The sequence below is a fragment of the Dama dama genome, chromosome 16, assembly GCF_033118175.1.
Source record: "Dama dama isolate Ldn47 chromosome 16, ASM3311817v1, whole genome shotgun sequence".
Classification (NCBI taxonomy): domain Eukaryota; kingdom Metazoa; phylum Chordata; class Mammalia; order Artiodactyla; family Cervidae; genus Dama; species Dama dama.
The window spans coordinates 6,399,823-6,420,669 of NC_083696.1; the positions used below are offsets into that span (position 1 = coordinate 6,399,823).

The 20,847-nt window shown below is 46.4% G+C and overlaps 1 protein-coding gene across 3 annotated transcripts in view; it reads left to right on the forward strand.

Moving 5' to 3' along the window:
* Positions 1 to 20,847, forward strand: part of ASTN2 (astrotactin 2) — a 988,998-nt gene that overhangs the window by 444,518 nt on the left and 523,633 nt on the right. The window lies entirely within an intron of this gene.

Sequence of the window (20,847 nt, forward strand, 5' to 3'; positions counted from 1 at the left end):
TTAAAGGGACATAAGGACTTTATGAAGTTGTCAAGACCAAGAATTCAAAGAGAAGAATATGCCTGCAACAGAGAGGATTATAACGTGAGAGGTGTCTAGGTAACATAATAGGTATGTAGGGTTTACATTGGATAGTACTTAGTGAGATGTGCAGTTAAATAAGTTGAGATATGTCCAAAGAGAGCCAACTCTGGTAGACCAGAGAGAAGAAAGTTTTATAAGAAAACAAGTTTTATAAAGAACTGGCCTTTGCTTTTCTTGTTTATTGCTGTGTATCAGGGACAGAAACAGTTCCTGCATCAATACATCTCTTCTTGAGTGAGTGAATAAACGAACGAGAGGAACATTTCAGTTGCTAAAAGGTCAAGGCTTGGTCGGTGGGTTGAGGGTAGGGCTCTGGGGTCAAAACCATGAATAGCTCTAAGGGTGCTGACGATGACATTTGGTTAAGTATGGTTTTGCTAAAAAATTTTTTATCTTGGACAATTCTCTACTGAAAGATACATTCTCCCTTGAGCTGGGCATCACTAGTCTTTCCTGAACTCAAAATGAGCTCTGTCCTTTATCTGGTTAGAATCAGTCCATGTCCAACTATGCTGTTTCCCCAGTGGACCTCAACTGGTAAATCAGTCCTTCATAAAGTGAATCACTGACCCTCAGAAACCACAGTGCTCTCTACCTCACCATTTCTTGGTCCTGAACTTTACTAGAACCTGAGTTAAACAAAACTCATCTAAAATGAATGTAAATTGATGACATACTAGATACTGAAATCAAACTTTCCTGCACCGTTTCCCACAAAAGACATTGGAACAACAAACCAAGCTTCTTCTGCTTAAATTTCATGACATGAATGTTAATCATAAAAGCCCATTTATCACACCAGATTGATCCATGTGATGCATTCACTGTCTGTCTATAGCAGATGAAGGTATTAGACAGCTCAGTATTGCCTACAGTTAAGAGAGGTATTGTAGAATTGAGGTGAGATATCACGAGGTCCAGGCTTCCCCGGTGGCTCAGTGGTAAAGAATCCGCCTGCGGTGGAGGAGACAGGGGTTTGATCCCTAGGTCGGGAAGATCCCCTGGAGGAGAACATGGCTACCCACTGTAGTATTCTTGCCTGGAGAGTCTCGTGGACAGAGGAACCTGGCAGGCTATAGTCCATAGGGTTGCAAAAACTCAGACACAACTGAAATGACTCCCCAGGAAGGAAGGCATCAAGAGGTACTTGAATACAAGAACAGCATCTACTATTTATTATGCACTTACTGTTTATCAAGTATCAAGCTGAGACTGATTTAGTAACTCTCTTGGTCTTGATGACTGAACTTCTAGGTTGCTGTTACTGCTTCCATTTCTCATCCTAGAAGCTGTGTGTTATAGTAATTGATTGACATTCCCAGGGTCATGTATTTACTAAGTATCTCGGCGGGGATTTGGACCCAGATTGAGTGAGGAGCTCCTGTACTGTGAGTAAGTGAGAGAGTTTGCTTAGTCTTAAGTAGGGATAGACATTCTGGCATTCTGTCTCTTCTAGGTATTTGCAGAGAATTCTCAGAGGCAAGCATGAATCCTTTGGACAAAGAATTTACAGGATAAGTTAACTTGGAAAAAAAGGACCAGCTTGGGTTGGGGATGGGGGAAACATACAGAATGGAGAAGTGAAACTGGGACAGCATTTCTGAGTTTCAGGGAAACCGTTTATATCTTTCTTTGGGAGTCTTGCTTTATTTGGTGTGAATGTATTATAAGATGTTATGATGTGGAAGAGGTTTGAGGTCCTTGGAAAAGGACAACCTGTGTCAAAATATGAGTTCATAAAATTTCAGAGAACCCACGACAGCAAGCCACAGGATTGCCTGCTCCAGTACTGGGAAGGACAGGAAGGTTAGACTGGGCTGAAAAAGAAACTGGGAAAACTTTTTTCTCATTGGGACATGCGGGGCCCACTGAAAGTCCAAGGGAGCCTTTACTTCTGAACTTGGAGGAAGGCAGTCGTGAGAACCTCATATTATAAAGCTGCATATGTGCTGTGCTTGGTCACACGGACGTGTCCGACTCTGTGCGACCCCACGGGCTGTAGCCCGCCAGGCTCCTCTGTCCATGGGATTCTCCAGGCAAGTATACTAGAGTGGGTTGCCATACCCTCCTCCAGAGGATCTTCCCAACTCAGGTTTCGAACCCAGGTCTCCCGCATTGCACGCAGATTCTTGACTGTCTGACTCACCAGAGAAGCCCTGTAAAGTTGCATAGAGAAAGATGACCTGAGATGTATCTCTGATCATTATCTCCAGGAGGGTGGTACCAATGAGAGGAGGATGCTCAGCTTCTATAACTGGACCTTATCATCCAGGTGTGTTCACTCTGCAGGCAGCAGTCTGCCCTCCACCCAGCCCCACGTCTCACAGTCCCCCTTCTTCACTTTCTTCTCTCTTCCTTGTCCTCGTTTCAGTGTAAATGTCTCTCCCTCAAGGATGTTTCTGTTAACTTTCTAGACTCAGTTATCCCTCCATGTTTGAAGCTCCATTTGTGCACTCTATTTTTTTTTCTTTATAGTAAATACAATGTTAGTAATAATAATAATGCACATTAAATAGCACAATGTATGTGTCAGCTCTCTTCTAAGCAAGTCATGTGGATTATCTCATTTAATCCTCTCAATAACCCTATGGGATAGATAGAGTCATATTTTAACTAAATCAAGGCACAGACAGATGTATGTACCAAGATTTTATGCACCATTCAGGACAAATACTGCCCCTAATAACCATAAATTTCTAATGATTACCACACAAGTCTTTATCTTCAGAAATATTAAAATGTGGAAAGTTGTGTGTCTTAGAATGAGTGCAATGCTCTATGATTATCACCATTTTATACATGAGGAAGCTAAGTCATGTGTAAGTTAATGGATTTGCCCAAACTCACATGTCTAGGAAACGGTAGAGTTTAGACTAGGATTTCAGAAGTCTCGTTTCAGAGTTTACCCTCTTAACCACTAGCCTGTGCTACAATGCATAGCTACTCTGTATTTGTTTGTGCTCAGTTCCTAGTTATCTGAGTCTGTATGCTATAGAAAGTCAAGGATTGTGCCTATGTTATTTCCTACTTTATCCCATTGTCTAGCGCACTGATGTTTAATAATGACTAATGGAATGAGTGAATGAAAGAAGAAACACTGGATATGAAAATCCCATGGGCTTCTAGCTCTGCAACTTTTACTCGAGGTGTGATTTTTCTCATGCCATTTATTCTCTGGGCCTCAGTTTCTCTATTTAATAAAAGAGAAGCTTACATTAGATTTTCTCTAAGTGATCTCCAGCTCTGAAATTCTATGTACTGAAAATCTGCCCTGAAAGCCAATGCTAGGTCCAACTCTGGCTCCAGAGAATATGGAAGCAGGATCCCTCATGCTTCCTGACCTCTTGAAGGAATACACACATGGAAACAGACCATCACACATTTCAACTCTCAGTAAACAGCATGTGACGGTCACAAACTTGAGCTCTGGGTTTGGAAGGACTGGGGATTCAAATTCTAGCCCCTTCACTTTGAACCTGCACAACTTTGGACATATCCCTGCACAACTTTGGACATATCCCTGACCCTTTCTTTTTTTTTTTTTGACCCTTTCTTAACCTCTGTTTTTCTCAATGGTAAATGGTGGTAATAATGTCAGCATGGCAATCCTCAGAGGATGATTATGTGGACTGAATTAGATAAAGCATGTTAAGCACTTAGCACAGTGTCTGGTACACAACACTTAACAAATGTTAGCTATTGTTATAGCCATGCTCAAAACATGAATTGAATACAATGAGTATTAGAGGACAGTTTTTTAAAAAGGCAATTACTATGAGCCTGAGAGTCAGGGATGCCTTTTTGGAGGGGGAGAGACCAGATTTGGACCTGAAACTAAAGAATGACTGTGATAAACCTACACTGTCCAATATATATAGTAGCAAATAGCCATATGTGCCTAAAGTAAAATATGAATTAATCCACAGTTCCCACATTTCAGCTACCCAGTAGCCACATGTGATTAGTGACTGTGCATCGAAGAGCATTTCTACTACTGTGGCAAGTTCAGTTAGACAGCTGTGACAGAGAGTGAAGAGTAAAATTATGTTTCATATATATTTCATTTCACTTAACTTTAGGAGTGACGGTCCTATGCTGAGGACAGTGCTATAAACTGAGATTTAACTGGGCAAAACCAGACACATTGCCTGGCCCGATAGAGCTTGGTCTATCGGCGTGAAAGTGAAAGAAATGAAAGTGTTGGTCACTCAGTCGTGTCCAACTCTTTGCAACCCCATGGACTGTAGCCCACCAGGCTCCTCTGTCAATGGAACTCTCCAGGCAAGAATACTGAAGTGGGTAGCTGTTCACTTCTCCAGAGGATCTTCCAGACCCAGAAATCGAACCTGGATCTCCTGCATTGCAGGTGGATTCTTTGTTTTCTGTACTACCAGGGAAGCCGTTGGTCTAATGTGGGGTCAGCAAACTACAGCTCACCAGCCAACTGCTCTTTTTCATAAAGTTTTATTGAAACACATCCATGTTCACTCGCTGACGTATTGCCTATGACTCTTTACAGCTACAGTAGCAGAGTTCAGTAGTTATGACTCTAGGGCTTGCAAAACCTAACATATTTACCTTCTGACCCTTTAAAAAGGAGTCAACTCCTGGTCTAGTCAGCTGATTGAATGCTTTGGCATCAGAGTTAAAGAATTTGGTTTGGTGTTTATGCCTTCCTTTTTGGATTTGTTCACTTAACATTCAACCAGTATTTATCAAGCACTTAATTTAAGCAGGATATCAGGCAGTGTCAGAATGAAAAGAATAGATAAAAATTGCTGCCATCATGGAGCTCACATTCTGGTAGGGGCAGGGGACAGATGATTAGAATATAGGTAGTATTAAATAAATAGCATCCTATGTTAAAGTTGATATATTACTGAAAAAGAAAGACTACAGGAACCTAGACAGCATATTAGAAAGCAGAGACATTACTTTGCCAGCAAAGGGCCATGTAGTCAAAGCTATGGTTTTTCCAGTAGTCGTGTATGGATGCGAGAGTTGGACCATAAAGAAGACTGAGTGCCAAAGAATTGCTTTTGAACTGTGGCGTTGGAGAAGACTCTTGAGAGTCCCTTGGACAGCAAGGAGATCAACCCAGTCAATTCTAAAGGAAATCAACCCTGAATATTCATTGGGAGGACTGATGCAGAAGCTGAAGCTCCAATACTTTGGCCACCTGATGCAAAGAGCCAACTCATCGGAAAAGACCCTGATGCTATGAAAGATTGAGGGCAGGAGGAGAAGGGGACAACAGAGGACAAGATGGCTTGATGGCATCACCGACTCAGTGGACATGGGTTTGAGGAAGCTCCAGGAGATAGGGAGGCCAGGGAAGCCTGCGGTGCTGCAGTCCTTGGGGTGGCGAAGAGTTGGATACAACTCAGCGACTGAACAACAGGAACAGGAAGCAAGGCTGTGAATGCAGAAGAGAGGGGTGGGCGTTCATCCCAGCAGCCTGTTCAAGGCAGGCGTGGTCAGGGAGGTGAGGGAGAAGCACGCTTTGTGGGTAACTGGGGAGATCAGAGTCCAGGCGGAGAAGGCAGCTGGTTCAAAGGCCCTGGGGGTGGACTTTGCCTCACATACTTGAGGATGATGGTGGAGAGAATGTGTCAGGGCTTCCCTGGACACTAGTAGATGGGAACAGAGAGGGATCAGAGGGCCAAGGCCTCTGTAGAACTTTTTAAAAGATGACCTTTCAGCCTAAATGCAAGGAGAAGCCACAGAAAATTCTGAGTAGAGAACTGACATCATCTAGCTTATTTAAGAGGATTAATCTGGCCACTCTATTGAGGAAATTCTATGGGGCCAGAGACAAGAGTGGTAGCAGGGAGGTCAACAGGAAGACTGATGGGATGATCTAGGTCAGAGATGCTGGTGGCTGGGTCAGGGTGATAGCCGTGGAGGTGGAGAAAAGTGGTCAAAATCTAGATACTGCATTTCACTCATTACAGTTATCATTTAATATATAATCATTATTATATATTATTATTAAATATATATCATAACATTTAGCACCAATTACGTGCCAGGCATCGTGCCCAGGACTGGCGATAGTGGACAAAGTGGACATCCACTGTCCCTTGGGGTTTACTGTCTAATGAATTGGCTTCAAGCTTTGACATCAGAGATGAAGAGTCTGATCGTTAGGTCCCCCGCATGTGCGTGAGCTCCAGGAGCAGTTTTCACACTGCCCCTAAAGAAGAAGAGACCCAGGAGAGGATGACTCTGTCTTAGTCTGCTGTCTTGGGCCATCACGACAAAACCTCACAGACTGGGTGGCTTGAACAGTAGAAATGTATTTTTCACAGTTCTAGAGGCTGGGAGGCCCGACATCGGCTGCCCTGAACTGGATTTGCAGACGACCGATGTCTTGACTGGTCACCGTGTTCTCACCTGGCCTTGCCTCTGTGTGTGCACACAGAGGGAGAGTGAGATCTCCCTGTGCTTCTTATGAGACCACTGACCCCATCACAGGGGTCCTGCTCTCATGAACTCATCTACCCTAATTGTCTCCTAAAGTCCCATCTCCAAGCATCGCCCCACATTAGGGCTTTGACACGGGAATCTGGGGAGACACAAACCTTCATTCAGTCACAGACACCCATGCCCCAGGATGAGAGCAGAAGGAAGGAGTGAAACAAATATGACACGCAAGTGAAGGGGGGGCTGGCCAGGGCTCTCCTGGCCACTCTGCCACCCGGGGCTGGAAGAAGAGCCAGCCGAGTAAGGAGCCACAGCGCGGAATCTAAGATGTCACTCTGAAGGGACACCTGTGAACTTGCACAAACCGAGTGTCCCTTTAAACTCGGGGAGGGTAAGGATTAAGTCATGACAGTGGCCTCTCCAGCCCCTCTGAGAAGACTCGTCTGCCCGGCAAGTGGGGGGTGGGGGAGGGAGTCAAGAACAAAGAGGGGCAGAGCTGGGAGGAACTGTGCCAAACACCTAGTCCACCCACTCCTTCTACAGCCAATGAGGGTGGGTCATCACCCTTGACCTTGGGTCAGCATCTTGCCCGAGTCAGCTTAGTGGCAGAGCAGAGGTCTCCCGCTCACCCTGCTGATGCTTGAATTCCTCAACTCTTGAGAATATTTTAAACCATCAGAATATTTCATCCTTGGGAAATAAGCCCCCGGCTACAATTTGACCGAGCGCCTCCAAGAGTCTTTTACGATGTGTGCAGACCATGTCGGCTCTTGGCGTTTCTTCCCAGGCTCGTCTTGCAAGCTCATGATAGATCCATTCATTCATGCAAGGAAGGGCTTCAGTGCTGGGCAGCTGGAGCCTGGCGAGCTCTCCATAACCTCCATTCATGCCTTTCTTCTGCAAACATCGACTGAGTCCCAAAATTGAGTCAGTCCCCAGGGATGGAGGTGAGCCAGACACTGCCACCACCGTCTCTTGCTGGTAATCAAGCTGCCCTCCGAGTGGGCTCAGTTTTGTGTTTAGAGAGGCAGTCAGAACAAAACTGAGAGAGTGAAGGCTTTGAAATCAGGCAGATCTGGGTTAACATCTTGGCTTTGCCTCTCAAGACGGAACTGGTACAGTTTTAAGCAAATTGCTTAATTTTCCCCAAGCCTCAATTTCCGGCTCTTTTTCATCAGACAAAAAGATATTCACCTTTGCTACATTATTGTGACAATTATAATCAGTAGAAAGTACCTGAACCATTATATGGCAAATATACATGTTCAATAAATGGGAATTATTGAATCAAGGGCAAAAAGAACCCTCAGTGCTGGTACTGCTTAACCCACAAAAGACTTAATCATGATGGAACGGAAGGCGTGATGACAGAGTAGAAAGGGTCTCCATGAAACCATTTAAAACACTGCATTTAGCAGTAGCAATGGTCTTTTCTGGTTATTCGATGCCACCTATAGGGAGCCAGCCCACTGCACCACACTGTCTTTCCTCTCTCTTGACTGAAGGCAACCTTCATTTCAATGTAGGTGGTTAAAGGTCTCTGAATAGGAGGATGTGTGTGTGTGTACCTGCCAGGGAGTGAGGGAAATGTGTAGCTTTTATCCCGAACATACCAAGACTTTCCGTAAGAATAGGATATCCAGGAATTCAGGTTGCTCCCCTCAAGTCAAGCGAGGTCAGCTGCCTCACCCTGCGCAGTGTGAACAGACTACTGCAGTTTCTCAGCACGCCCACAGATGGGCGTGCCAGTGAAGCCTAGCCCTAGTGGAGCAGGCCACTTGGACTCACATTGCTTCATTTTAGTGACTCATCATGAGTCTCCCTCGATACCAGTCAATGTGGCATAAACATGTTTTGTAGAAGGATGTGCATCTTAAGAGTGGGAAGGATGCTCTCCTGCACCTAAGCTGTTGCTACAAAGTGAGGGCTGCCTGGGGCGGGGGTGAGGAGGGGAAGGAGCGGTTTGTGGGCTCATGTGCTGGCGAGGGAGGCGGGCAGAGGGAGTGGGATGGATGGGAAAGGGAATAAGGGAACAGGAGGATGAGAAAAATCAAGGGAAAGAGGCAGAAAAGGAGGGGATCTGGAACAAGCAGGATATGAACCTCTTCCTTATTCCAGGCAGCTTTACACACCGTGTCTTATGTCATCTTCATCTTCGCATTAACCTTTGAAGCAGGCAGATCGTCCTTTTTATCTCTTATTATGAAGGAGAGGAGATGAAGGTGGGTCTGGGGATTTCACTTGGGCCTCTGACTCAAATTCAGTTCTTTTCAGTGCAGAGTGATACAGAGGATAAGAGGCAGACAGACAAACAGTGGATGGATATGCAACAGAGAGAGGGGCCAGGACAGAGAAGTGGAAACCAAAGAGAGACACAGAGGCAGCAGCAAAGGCACGAAGGATGGGAACCGGAGACAGAGGTGGACGGCAAGAGCGAATCACAGAACAGGAGAGAGACAGGGAGAGGCAGAGGCGAGAGCAGAAACGTGTGCGTGAATTTCATCAGGAGTGAGGGAAGCAGAGCGAATGTGAGTTGGGTCCTGCTGACTGTACGCATGATATAAAATGGTACGGTATTCCAGATGGAAGGAATTGGAGAGGACAATCTTCCAGTGTCCCAGGAAGCTTATTCTCTCACCTGCCTGGAGCTGAGGCTAAGTTTGAGGAAGGGACTCCTCTGAAGCAGAGGACAGATGTCATACGCCCTCCCCTGGTTCTCTCTGTTTCCCCCAGTTTCTGGTTAGGAGAAGGCCAAAGTCAGTGCTTTTAAGTGTCTGGACTGCCCTTCAGTCTGGCGAGGATGGTGCAGGAAGAGGGCACGATGCATGCGTGTGGCCCACTGTACCCTGTGCATGCCTGAAAACTCATTACTTTTTGTTTTAATTCTATAAATGAAATTTGACTTTAAACTCACAAAGATAGCTGATGCTTAGGAAAAAACATCAATGCATCTTTTTTTTGTGGAGTGAAGAACTCTTTTGCAAAATGAGTAATTACCCTCTGCTTAATTTATTTTGTATATTTCATTTTGCTGTTTCAGGTTTTGTGCAGGCGGGGGGACGGCTGCATTATTAATCACCGTGTGTTCTGAATGGGATGAGTCTATATTTTATCTTCACAGCATCCTTGTGAATGGGAGAGGACGGGGCATATATTCCTCCTCTTCTGGGAGACAGGATGAGGCTCAGAGAGATGAAGGGGCTTGAGCAAGGCCACACGTTAACCAGTAGGGAAACAGAGCTGAGGGTCCCATGGCAGAACCACCCCCGAGCCTTCTGTTCTCCCTGCACCTGTAAGCCCCAGCACGGCGTGGTGGGTGGCCAGGGAGAGCCACCACGGTGCGTTGTTTTGAGTGAGATAGAGGGTCATGTTGAACTTCTCCATCTAACCTGGCATGGTGGCGGGGAGCCCTGACTCCAGAGTCACACAGAAATGGGTTCGGATCCAGACCCTGTCGTGTTCCCGCTGTGTCATCTGGAAGCCACTCATGTAACCTCTGAGACTTTCGGTTTCCTCATCTGTGAAATCAGGACATCCGATTCACAGGTGCTGTGAATGATGGATTAACGCATGCTTGATGAGAGCCATATGGGCCTCCCGGTGGCTCAGAGTAAAGAATCCACCTGCAGCGCAAGAGATACAAGAGACGTGGGTTCGATCCCTGGGTTGGAAAGATCCCTGGAGTAGGAAAAGGCAACCCACTCCAGTATCCTTGCTTGGGAACTCCCTAGGACAGAGGAGCCTGGTGGACTACAGTCCATGGGGTCGCAAAGAATTGGACACAACTGAAGCCACTGAGTCACATGCACTTATTTTAACCTCGTCTTTCCCCAGATTGTAAGCCAGGGACCCAGGAGAAGCATTACGGTCCGGGGAGGACATTCAAACAGCCAGTGTCCTAATAGTCATCATGACAATAGCAGGTTATGATTCTGGCGCCCACACTGGGAAAAGCATTCTTGGGTTGTTCAGTGCAAGGAGAAGGCCTGATTAGCGTCACTATTGTGATGGACAGGGAGGCCTGGCGTGCTGCGATTCATGGGGTCCCAAAGAGTTGGACACGAATGAGCGACTGAACTGAACTGAACTGAGGGCTGAAGAAACCAAGTCTTGGCCAGAGACCAGAAACTATACAAAGCCACAGAGCCACTAGGGGACGAATGCAGAGTTTGAAGCCTGTTCTGACTCCAGTTCTTGTCTTCTCTGCTTTAAACCGCTGCTCCCCACGCAGTACGCTTGGATTCATCACTGGGGAATGGCTGCTTATGAGAGAGGATGCCGAGGTGTCCAGGGGCTGTTTCCCTGCACCTATAGAACGAGGATGCGATTTCCCACTGCCTGATCCAGCTGATCCAGTGTCCCTGCTGGTCCAGAGAGACAAAAAGGCTGTGATGGCCTATTTACTCTCTGACCTGCCTCCACACCCATCCTTTCCTCTGTGTGGGAAACTCTTCCTTCCCTTTTAGAGATAGGCAATGCAGCCCAGGGCAGCAGCAAAGTCTCTGGAACCAGGCCCCCTAGATTCCAATCCTCTTTGCCCTGTGACTCTAGGTAAGCAAGTTACTTATCCCCTCTGGGCCTCAGTCTCCTCATCTGTAAGGTGGGTTTGAAAATAGAACCTACTTTATGGGCTTGTGAGGGTCACATGAGTGAATCTAAATAGAGAAATTCCAACACTACCTGGCAGTTATGAATCTCAGGGTTCCCTATTATTATCACCCTCCTCTTCCCTGGTGAGCCTCTGGCCTAGGGGCAGATTTGAAGCTCCTTCTTCTGGGTCCAGTAGCTCTTTGCACACACTCCCCTCTGCAGCCTGAAACACACCTCATGGTAATATATTTTATTCTCAGTATCCCCATTCAAGAGTCACTGTGTGGAGGCAGAGACTCAGATGGATTCCTCTCTGTGCATGATCCCACCCGTGCTAGGCACAGAGGGATTGTACAAAGAAGGAAGGATGGTCTGAAGAAGTACAGTCTGTACCAGTGTTGAACGAAGACCACGCAGGAGGAGAAAGAGCGGATCAAGGCCAGCAGTCAGCCCAGGAGAAGAGTTGCAGCCTCGAGGTGCCAAGGGCACCAGGCCAGGGAGAGAACACAGCCTGGGGGAGTCCAGCCTGGACAGCAGCATCGGGGGGACGGCAGTGCTGGCAGGAATGGTCGTGATGCTGGTAACAACTTCACACGCTGAATGCTGCGGTCATGGCTGGTGGTGTGGTCCTTATTTTTAATAACTTCCCTCCAACCCTTGTGACAATTTTTGAAGCTGGGCTTAAGACGTCCATTTTCTGATAGAGAAACAGAGGCACAGAGAAGTGTGCTGAAATATCCAGGCCACTCAGTCCGTGAGCAGGAGACCGAAGGTTCAGCCGCAGGTTGCTTTGATTCCAGATTGCTGCTCCTTCCCTTTCCTGGGGCTATGACCCTTGACCTTCCCACCCCTCCAACCCACTCCAGGCTGATCTGAGGAGCTTGGATGATGCAGGCTCTGGGGTGGAGGGTGAGGAGTGGTGGATGGCAGCCCCTCACCCAGCAGGCCTAGCTCTGTGCATACCTGTTAGGAATCCCATGCTGCTTAATTAGAACCAAATTCTTTCTGGTTATTGGAAATGTCTGTGTCTGTATCTGTTCCAGGCTTTTAGATTGTTTTCACCCTCCTCCATCAGCCATAATTTGAAGGGATTCTCTTACTTACATGCTTCCCCCCAGACCCTTATTCGTAGATAATTGTGTGGGGGGGGGGTGGCGGGCGGGGAGGCACTCAGGGATGGAGGAGGCTGGGAAGAGAGAGGATGGAGCCGGTGGAGAGGAGTCACCATGGCTAAGACCTTGCGAGGTGGGGGGGGGGGGGGGGGGGGCGGGGGGTCCTAGCATGGCCTGGCTGGTGGCCTTTCAGAGCTGCAGCCATCCCACGTGGGTCTGCCCACATGAGCTGAGTCAACAGCCAATTAGTCCCTGTGTAGCCTTGATTAAGGACTGTGATCTCCATCAGCCCCGGTCACCAGCCTGGGTCACCACCACCTTTGGCCTCTGTTTTTTTTTCCTTCTTGATCTCAAAGGCACAATTAGGAAGGACAACAAGGCAGCTGAGATGCAGGCATCCACGTTTGTCTCAGATGCTTTGGGAAGAATAAGGCCAGCATGTCTCACTCCAGCAGTTTAAAAGAAAAGGGGGGCATCAGAGATACCCACCCAACGTTGCTTAGGATGTCATCAAGGCCGACCTCCTCACTGTACAGATAGAGAAACTGAGTCCCAGGGAGGGGGGAGACCTGCCCGAGGTCACTCAGCACATTTGGCTGAGTTAACTTCTAAAGTCCTCACTTCATAAAGGTCTGAATTATGTCTTGTTATTTCACTCCAGTGGTGTTTCTCTGACTCCCAAGCCTCTATTCTCCAAACCCCTGAGCCTCCCATACACACCCTGCCTGCAGCTCCAGCCCCTCAGGAAATGCTGACCTCAGGGCATCATACCAGAGCACATTAGCGATAGAATCAAGAACTGGAGTCTGAACAAGATTTGGAAGGCGATTTGGGGATCTCTGAGAGCGAGTTACTCATTTTACAGATGGGAAGACTGAGGTCTGGAAAAGTGGAGTGATCTGCCCAAGTTTGCGCAGGGGTCAGCACTGTGAAATGCATTCCCTGATGACACCGCTTGTATGCAAAACTGCCCAAATGATCTCATTCCCTCCCTAGATAATTATTTTGCCACTTGGTTTTCCCTTCATCTCCTATTTCCTCTCAGGCCTGGTGTCTCGTCTGTTGAGCACTTTCTCTCACTTCTCTGGCTCTGCTTTTCTCAAGGAGGAGGATCAGGGCAGACCCACTGCAAGAGGTAGGCCCTGGTCTGCAAATGAGTCTCACACAGCCCAGTTCTTATCAGGAAGCCCAGGGGCAGTTAGAACAGGAAGGGGCAGGGAGGGAGAGTAATTGGTAAGGGGGAGGATTGGCTAGGCCAGGTATGAAGGACTTCGTAGTTTGGCGTCTGAACTCTATTGTGAAAGCCCCTGGAAGCCCCTGGGGAGTTTTTGAGATGAGACCTGGGCGCAGGTGTTCTCTGAAATGGAACTGGCCACCACTCAGGTTGATGGCCGGACACTGAGAGTAGGTCTCCAGTGGTAAGGCTTCTTCGGTGTGCACGTGGGCAATGTTCAGGGCCGGCACCAGGGACAGGTGGGAAGGAATGGGTTCAAGTGACAAAAAAAGAGGTAGAATTAGTGGGACTCAGGTGCTGTTTGGATTCAGTTCAGTTACTCAGTTGTGTCCGACTCTTTGCGACCCCATGGACTGTAGCTGACCAGGCTCCTCAGTCCAAGGGATTTTCCAGGCATGAATACTGGAGTGGGTTGCAGTTTCCTTCTCCAGGGGATCTTCCTGACCCAGGGATCGAACCCTGGTCTCCTGCATTGTAGGCAGATGCTTTACCGTTTAGATTACCGTAAATAATGCATTCAAGGATAGTAATAGTAGCATTCATTTGTAGTGCCAAAAAGCTGAGGGGAAGAAAAAGAAAAAAACCACAGATGCCTATCAATAATGGCCCCTGCATTGCAGGCTGATTCTTTACAGATGAACCACCAGGGAAACCCCCTTTTTTCCTAGACAGGAGGGGCCAATTTAGCATCTTGTTTTAATGGAAAGAATAAATGCTTTCTAGGTGAACAATGGTCTAAATTGCAAGGTGTGCCCTTTGCAAAGCCAAAGAAACCTCACTTTATTTTATCCGTGTGTTTGGGGCAGCTTGGATGAAATAATCTCCAAGCTGTTCCCCATGTTCCCTGAAAAACACGTTGCCCTCGTCTATGGCCCCTTCTACTGCAGGACGCAGGTGCTGATGAGGGCATTAGCCAGAGGGTGCCACCCTCTTCAGACCCCACAGCTCAGAGGAGCTGCACCCCCACCCGTGAGAGTGCCAGATGAGTGTGAAGCCTCCTTCCTAATCCTGCCCCGCTGGCTGGCTCCCTTCCTCCCACCCTATCATCCCCTTATGATTCCATTTTCACTTGCTTCCGACTCAGTCATCACTTATCATCACAGGCCAGGGACGCTGGCTGCTGTTCATTTTCCCATTCACTCTGCTTGTTACTGCAGCTTGAAACGACGTTTCCCTGGGCCCTCAGAACAAGAGTGCAGGGTATCCTTTCTGGTTCTAACTCTGACTGGGCCACCTGGGGCGTCTGCCCTTCTGTGTCACCTGGCCAGGCACGTGGTGGGGGAGACAGGGGCTTAGCATAACACAACTGGGGCCTGCGTTGTGCTAGGAGTGGTGAAGACGCTTGACATACGTCATCGCGTGTCATCTCGCAGACCACGCTCATGACTAGTACCGGGAGGAAGGCTCTCTGGCCTCACTGTGAAATCAAGAAACTGAAGCTCAGACTCAGCTGGTCACTTGCCCAAGGTCGTAGAGTCAGGTCTTCAGAGCTCCTGCTGTGAAGTTTCTAATCACAAACATCACAACAATAAACATAACCACAAGGTCTAGAGCACGGGGTACTGCCTTTGATTTGATGATTCTCATGAGTGAGAAAACACAGGTTAGGGAAGTGGAAGCACCTTCAAACTACCTGCACTGATGATTTCCAGAATCATCCGTGGCACCCTGATGATTTCCAAAATTCCGAGAAAACTAAAGGTTAAGAATTAGTCTTCCAAATATCCCCTGTTCAAAAGTAGATACTTTATATAGTGATTGCATTGAATTGTATTACCCATGTGATGAAGGGTTATTGGGTGGATTTCTAGGTAGTAAGGATAAGCTTCAGGGATGCATCAGAACTTCTGTTAATTGAGCATCTACCATGTACCAGTCTTACGCAAGTGTAGGGTTGGCCACAAAGTTCAGTCGGGTTTTTCTGTAGCATCTTACGACATCCATGACAACACTGGGAGGAAAATACTATTTGACTTCTTTAAATGACATGAAGCTGAGGCTCGGAGAGGGTGACTAAGCTGACCAAGCTTGTGAACAGAGAAGCAAACAGTCAAGGCTAGGATCTCTCTGACTCCTTCCCAAGCCATGTGATGGCTCTCTAAGAGGACATGATTTAAGAGAGTGTGGAGCAGGGCACAGTCATGGAAGATTAGGGGGTGCTGCAGGAACCTTTTTCCCATGGTAGACTGAATTATTGTCAAGTCCTCATCTCTCTAGAGTATTATTACACATTTACATCCTTGGCATGCTTGATAGTGAGAAAAAGTGAGATTTCTTCTCTACCCTGTCTTCAGGCTTGACTCAAGAGTTTCTCTGACCAGTGGGTTGGTAGCAGATATGATATGAAATGAAGTTTGAAATGATTTGAAATAAGTTTGGAAGGTGCTATGGCCGGCCTTGCTCTCTTACATCCCTGCCTTTTGCCGTGGGAAAACCACATTCCACGTAGCGGTTGGTCCCCAGAGGATGAGGGTCAGATAGAGCAGAGTGGAAGCACCTGGAGCCAAGTGCAGCTGAGTCCTAGCTGGATCAGTCGACCCAAAGGTGAAACAAAGCAGAAGCCTGCTTAGAGTTACTGACAATAAAATTCTGTGGGTTTCGTTACACAGCGGCAGTATAACAGAAGCTACCTGATGTACCTCAAACCTACATTTGCTTCTATAAGTAATGACCTGCTTGTTTTTTTTAACCTTTATTACCAGAGATCAAATTGCCAACATCTGTTGGATCATAAGAAAAAGCTAGAGAGTTCCAGAAAAGCATCTGCTTCTGCTTTATTTGACTATGCCAAAGTCTTTGTGTGGGTCACAACCAACTATGGAAAATTCTTAAAGAGATGGGAATACGAGACCCAGAATAAAGAGTCCTGGTAACTAGCACACAGTTGCTAGTTACTAGGTGGCTCAGAAACTGGTAAAAGAACCCACCTGCCGAGGCAGGAGATGCAGGAAACGCGGGTTCAATCCCTGGGTCAAAAAGATCACCTGAAGAAAGAAATGGCAACCTGCTCCAGTATTCTTACCTGGAAAATTCTACGGACAGAGAGCCTGGTGGGCTACAGTCTATGGGGTCGCAGAGAGTTGAACACGATTGGGCACGTGTGCACTTGCGTATACACACCCACACTAATGAGCACTATGAAAATACACTTAATCAAATTCCCTTATGGGAACCACTTTAATGAAGAGATTAAACCTTTCTAAGGTCTGCATTATCAGTCACTTGTAAATGCATATTTTTAATGTGTTAAGGATACTTTAAATCATTACATTAAAAAAATATTTTCTTTTTAAAATGTAATACAGTCTCATTATAGGAAACTCAGAAATGTCAAAGGCATATAAAGGATAAAAAAATCAGGAGAATGTTACTGGATGTATTAAAGTATTGAGTGTACCAGTGTAGTGGAAAGGATGCTGGAGGAATAGCCAAGAGTCCTGGGTGCTAATCTTGCCTGGTTAAGAGGCTAGTCCACTTATTTAGCTAAATGTCTTCACACTCTGAGCCAGAGTTTCCCCGTCTGAAAGGGGAAACTGGGAAGATTTGAACTAGAGGAGCCGTATGAGCCTCTTCTGCTCTGATGTGAAACAGAAATTCTATTTTAGCCATTTCATCAACTTTCATGTTTACCCTTTCCATTTCCTTGACAAATACCTGTCATGGATGTAAGAAAGTCTTCTAGTCTTCAGCAAAATCATTATTCTAAAGGAATTTAGCCTGAATTCATGATAATTGCAGTATATTTATACATTCACTCATTCATCCAGTCATTCATTCATCCATTCAGCAAGTGAGTCTCCAACCCTTCATCAGACATGATATAACTACTAGGATATGGAGGTGATTAAGAAAAGGTTTTTGCAATCAAGAGACTCCTAGTTTAGTGGGAGAAATGGGCAAAAAATGTCCCTATCCCTTTGACATAGGCATTACTATTGTGAAGTATTTGTTGTTTAGTCGCTAAGTTGCATCCTGCTCTTTGTGACCCCGTGGGCTGTAGTCTGCCAGGCTCCTCTTTCCATGAGATTTCCCAGGCAGGAATGCTGGAGTGGGTTGCCATTTCCTTCTCCAGGGGGTTTTCCCAATCCAGGGATTGAACCCACGTCTCCTGCTTGGCAGGTGGACCCTTTACTACTGAGCCACCTGGGATCTCCATGGTGAAGTGCACCCTGGATTTGTTAATGTGCTGGGCAGGGCAGCAGGTGCTGGGTGCAGTGGTGAGCAGGGTGGCAGCCATCCCTTCTTCCAAGGAGCACCTGCTGTAGGGACAGGAGTCAGGGAGCCCCGACACTCACAGTCAATACAGGAAAAGCAAGTCAGCATGTGTCCCTGGAGAGCTGACTTTCAGCAGTCTGGCCACCCTGGATACAAAGGCAGGATTGAGGATGGGACTCACCCAGGGAAGGGGTTAACCCTCAAGTTGTGCTGTCAGAGATTTGCATCTGGCAAGAAGGTAATGCTTAGTTGTGAATAGTGGAGAGTTCGCTGAGCCAGCAAAATGGGAAGTAGGGGCTCAATAAAGCCAATAGCCATGGCATTGAGGGCAATCCTGCCAGAGACACACAGCCCAGCTGCTAAGAGTGATCAAAGTTAAGGTTAAAACAAGGAGTTTCCAGAAAGCTAGAGGTGAGCAATTTGGAAAGGCAGTGTAAATGACTGGTTCTCTCTGGTGCCCAGAAATGATAAACATCTATTCCAAGCTTCCATGTTGCAGATGAGGAAACAGCCCCAGCATGGAGGAGGGTACCTATCCAGTATCCCTACAGCTAATGTGCAAGCATCCATCAGAAGCTAGTTGCCATCTGGGAAGGGAAAGAGGAGGGAATGAATTTATTGAGCATCTACTCACGTCTGCCTGAGCCATGAGTCGTACACGTCCCTCCTTCAGTTTCCACTTGCATCAGCTCTGGGCAATCGGCTGGACTTGCATTCTCACTGTGTCGTTGAGACAGCTGAGACCCAGATGGTGAAGCGACCGCTTCCCCAAGACCACACATCCGGGAAGAGAGAAAGTGAGGGTTGGAACCCCGGCCTGTATGTCTCCAGTACTCCTGCTTTCCCCCTCCCTCACTTCCTGTTCTGCAGGCAGCCTCCAGGGCGGATGCTTCTCATTTGCAAAATACACATTTGTTGTATTAGAGCGGCAGTAATTAATGATCCATTCCGAGGCAGGAGAAACTTGCCTAGTAAGCACACACGAGAGAGAGAGAAAAATAGAGCAGTGCCCTTTTATTCTGCATAGATTTCTCATTCTCACTAATATTCCCAAAACGAGAGACGGGGAGGACAAATGACCTGCACCCTGCCCCGAGTCACTGATAGGAGAGACAGGAACCTCAGCCCTTCCACGGAGAAGAGCACCCTGCCCCACCAAGCTCCTGGCTCACCCCTGCCCAACTTCCCGTCCCTGTGCCAGAGGTAACCACTTTACCTCTCCTGTTATGAATCACAAAGCCTGTGGCTTGTGGCAGATCATAAATCAGGCCTGGGAGTCTCGAGGACAAATCCCAGGACTTTTAATCTTTAATATTAGACGTGCTTAAAGTGGTGAATATTTCATGAAGGGACTGTTGCATTTTAACACATCATTAGTGACTCCTACCCCGCCCCCTCGGGTCGATTATTCTGATCCAAATCTCAAGGATCTCCGCTCATTCCCTCTGTTTTCCTTACCTCTGGCAACAGTCAATCCATTAGGTTGCACGTATTTGCAGCACTGGCATTCAGTGGGAGACCCTTGGGGATGTTATTGGAGGGGAGAATTACAGAGAGCTTCCCTGCCTGCAAGCAGCCACCTCTTATTTACTAGGTATCCAGAGGAGACGAAAGGTACATCGATCTCTCTGTCTCTCTTCTCTCTCTCTTTCTGTTTCTCTTTCTCCCTTTGTCTTTCAACAATCTTGTTCTGAACATTTCGAGTACTCCCTCTGACTTATTCTTTTCTCCACATTGAGTCTTACTACCCTTTTAGTTTAACCAACATTTATTAAGCCCTGGCTGTTTGCCAGGTACTTGCTGAAGCTGAGTATACAAAGACTAAGCAGCATTGGAATATATAAAACAAATGAAAGTGGTAACACTCAGAATACTTCGTATAAGGTCAAATGCCTATCATTGATAATGAATCAGGGGAAACTATAAGGCTATTTGATGAATACAAACATTTTTTAAAAAGGAGTTAATGGGTGATAGTTTTAGAACCTGTGTTACCCTGGCATCGCATTCACTGCTGTTTTGTTTTGATGGCACAAGGCTGAGAAAACTGATTCATGAGACTCGAAGCTGTAAAAAGCATGAGCTTGTTAGCACCTCGTCTCTCAGTCCCAGGATCCTATTCAATGAAACAATGATGATAGGAGAATTTTTTTTAATGAGGACTGCATAAAATCCATTTACCTGGCAACCAGACTTAATGCGACAGAGCTCTCCAGTGTCCTCAGTTCTAGCGTGTAATATCTGAGTGTTTAGTCTTCATTTTTTTAATTATTAAGGAGATTTCAAAATAAAATGTCTTAAGAAACATTAAACTCTAAAAGTTTCAAAGTCTGAATCTCCTACATTAAGCTAGATGTTTCCATGAAACATGATTTGAAAATACTTGGGTCAAGCCAACCAGAATGACTGTAGAACTGAAGAACTGCAGTCATACTTGACTGACTCTAAGGAAGGGTACAGTATTTCACAAGCTTTTTTTAATAGAATCTATTTTTGGTAAAGCATCTGGGAACATTCTACAACTACGTCTTAGGAAAATCTAACAACTGATTGAATCAAAAATTTCCCCCCAACCTTAAGGAGTGAGCAGTGAAGCAAGACCGATAGTAGCAGGAAGGCAGGACTCTTCCAGAAATGAACTCTGAAGATACATCAGGAAACAGGACATGTGCACCCAGAATGTACTTGGCCAATGAGAAACTATACTTAAGGCAGCCTCGGATGCTAGTGAGGATGTGTTCGACCACATATAAGGCATGGCCAGAAAATGACAACACATGGATACATTGGATGGATGGATGGTTTGGTAGATGGAAGGGAAGGGGACAAGAAGGAAAATGAGGGGAGGGGAAAGAGGCAAGTAAAACCAATAAGACCAACAACAACAAAACAAAATAAAGTCTGGAGATGATAGATGGAAACAATTTTTCCACAAAAGGAAATCAGAGGTATTATATTTGGAAGAGGTGGCATTTGATTTGGGGCTTATAAATGAACGTGAATTGTTCATTCAGGTGGAGAGAATTCAATTTTCTGATTACACTTTTAGCACAAGAGTACTTTATCATAATTTAAATATTTGAAAACAGGACGTCCGTGTGTAGCCACCAGCTCACTGTCTGTCTCATTAAGTCATGAGCTCCTTCAGCACCTGGGTTGCACCTTTGACCTCTGCATCCCCAGTGC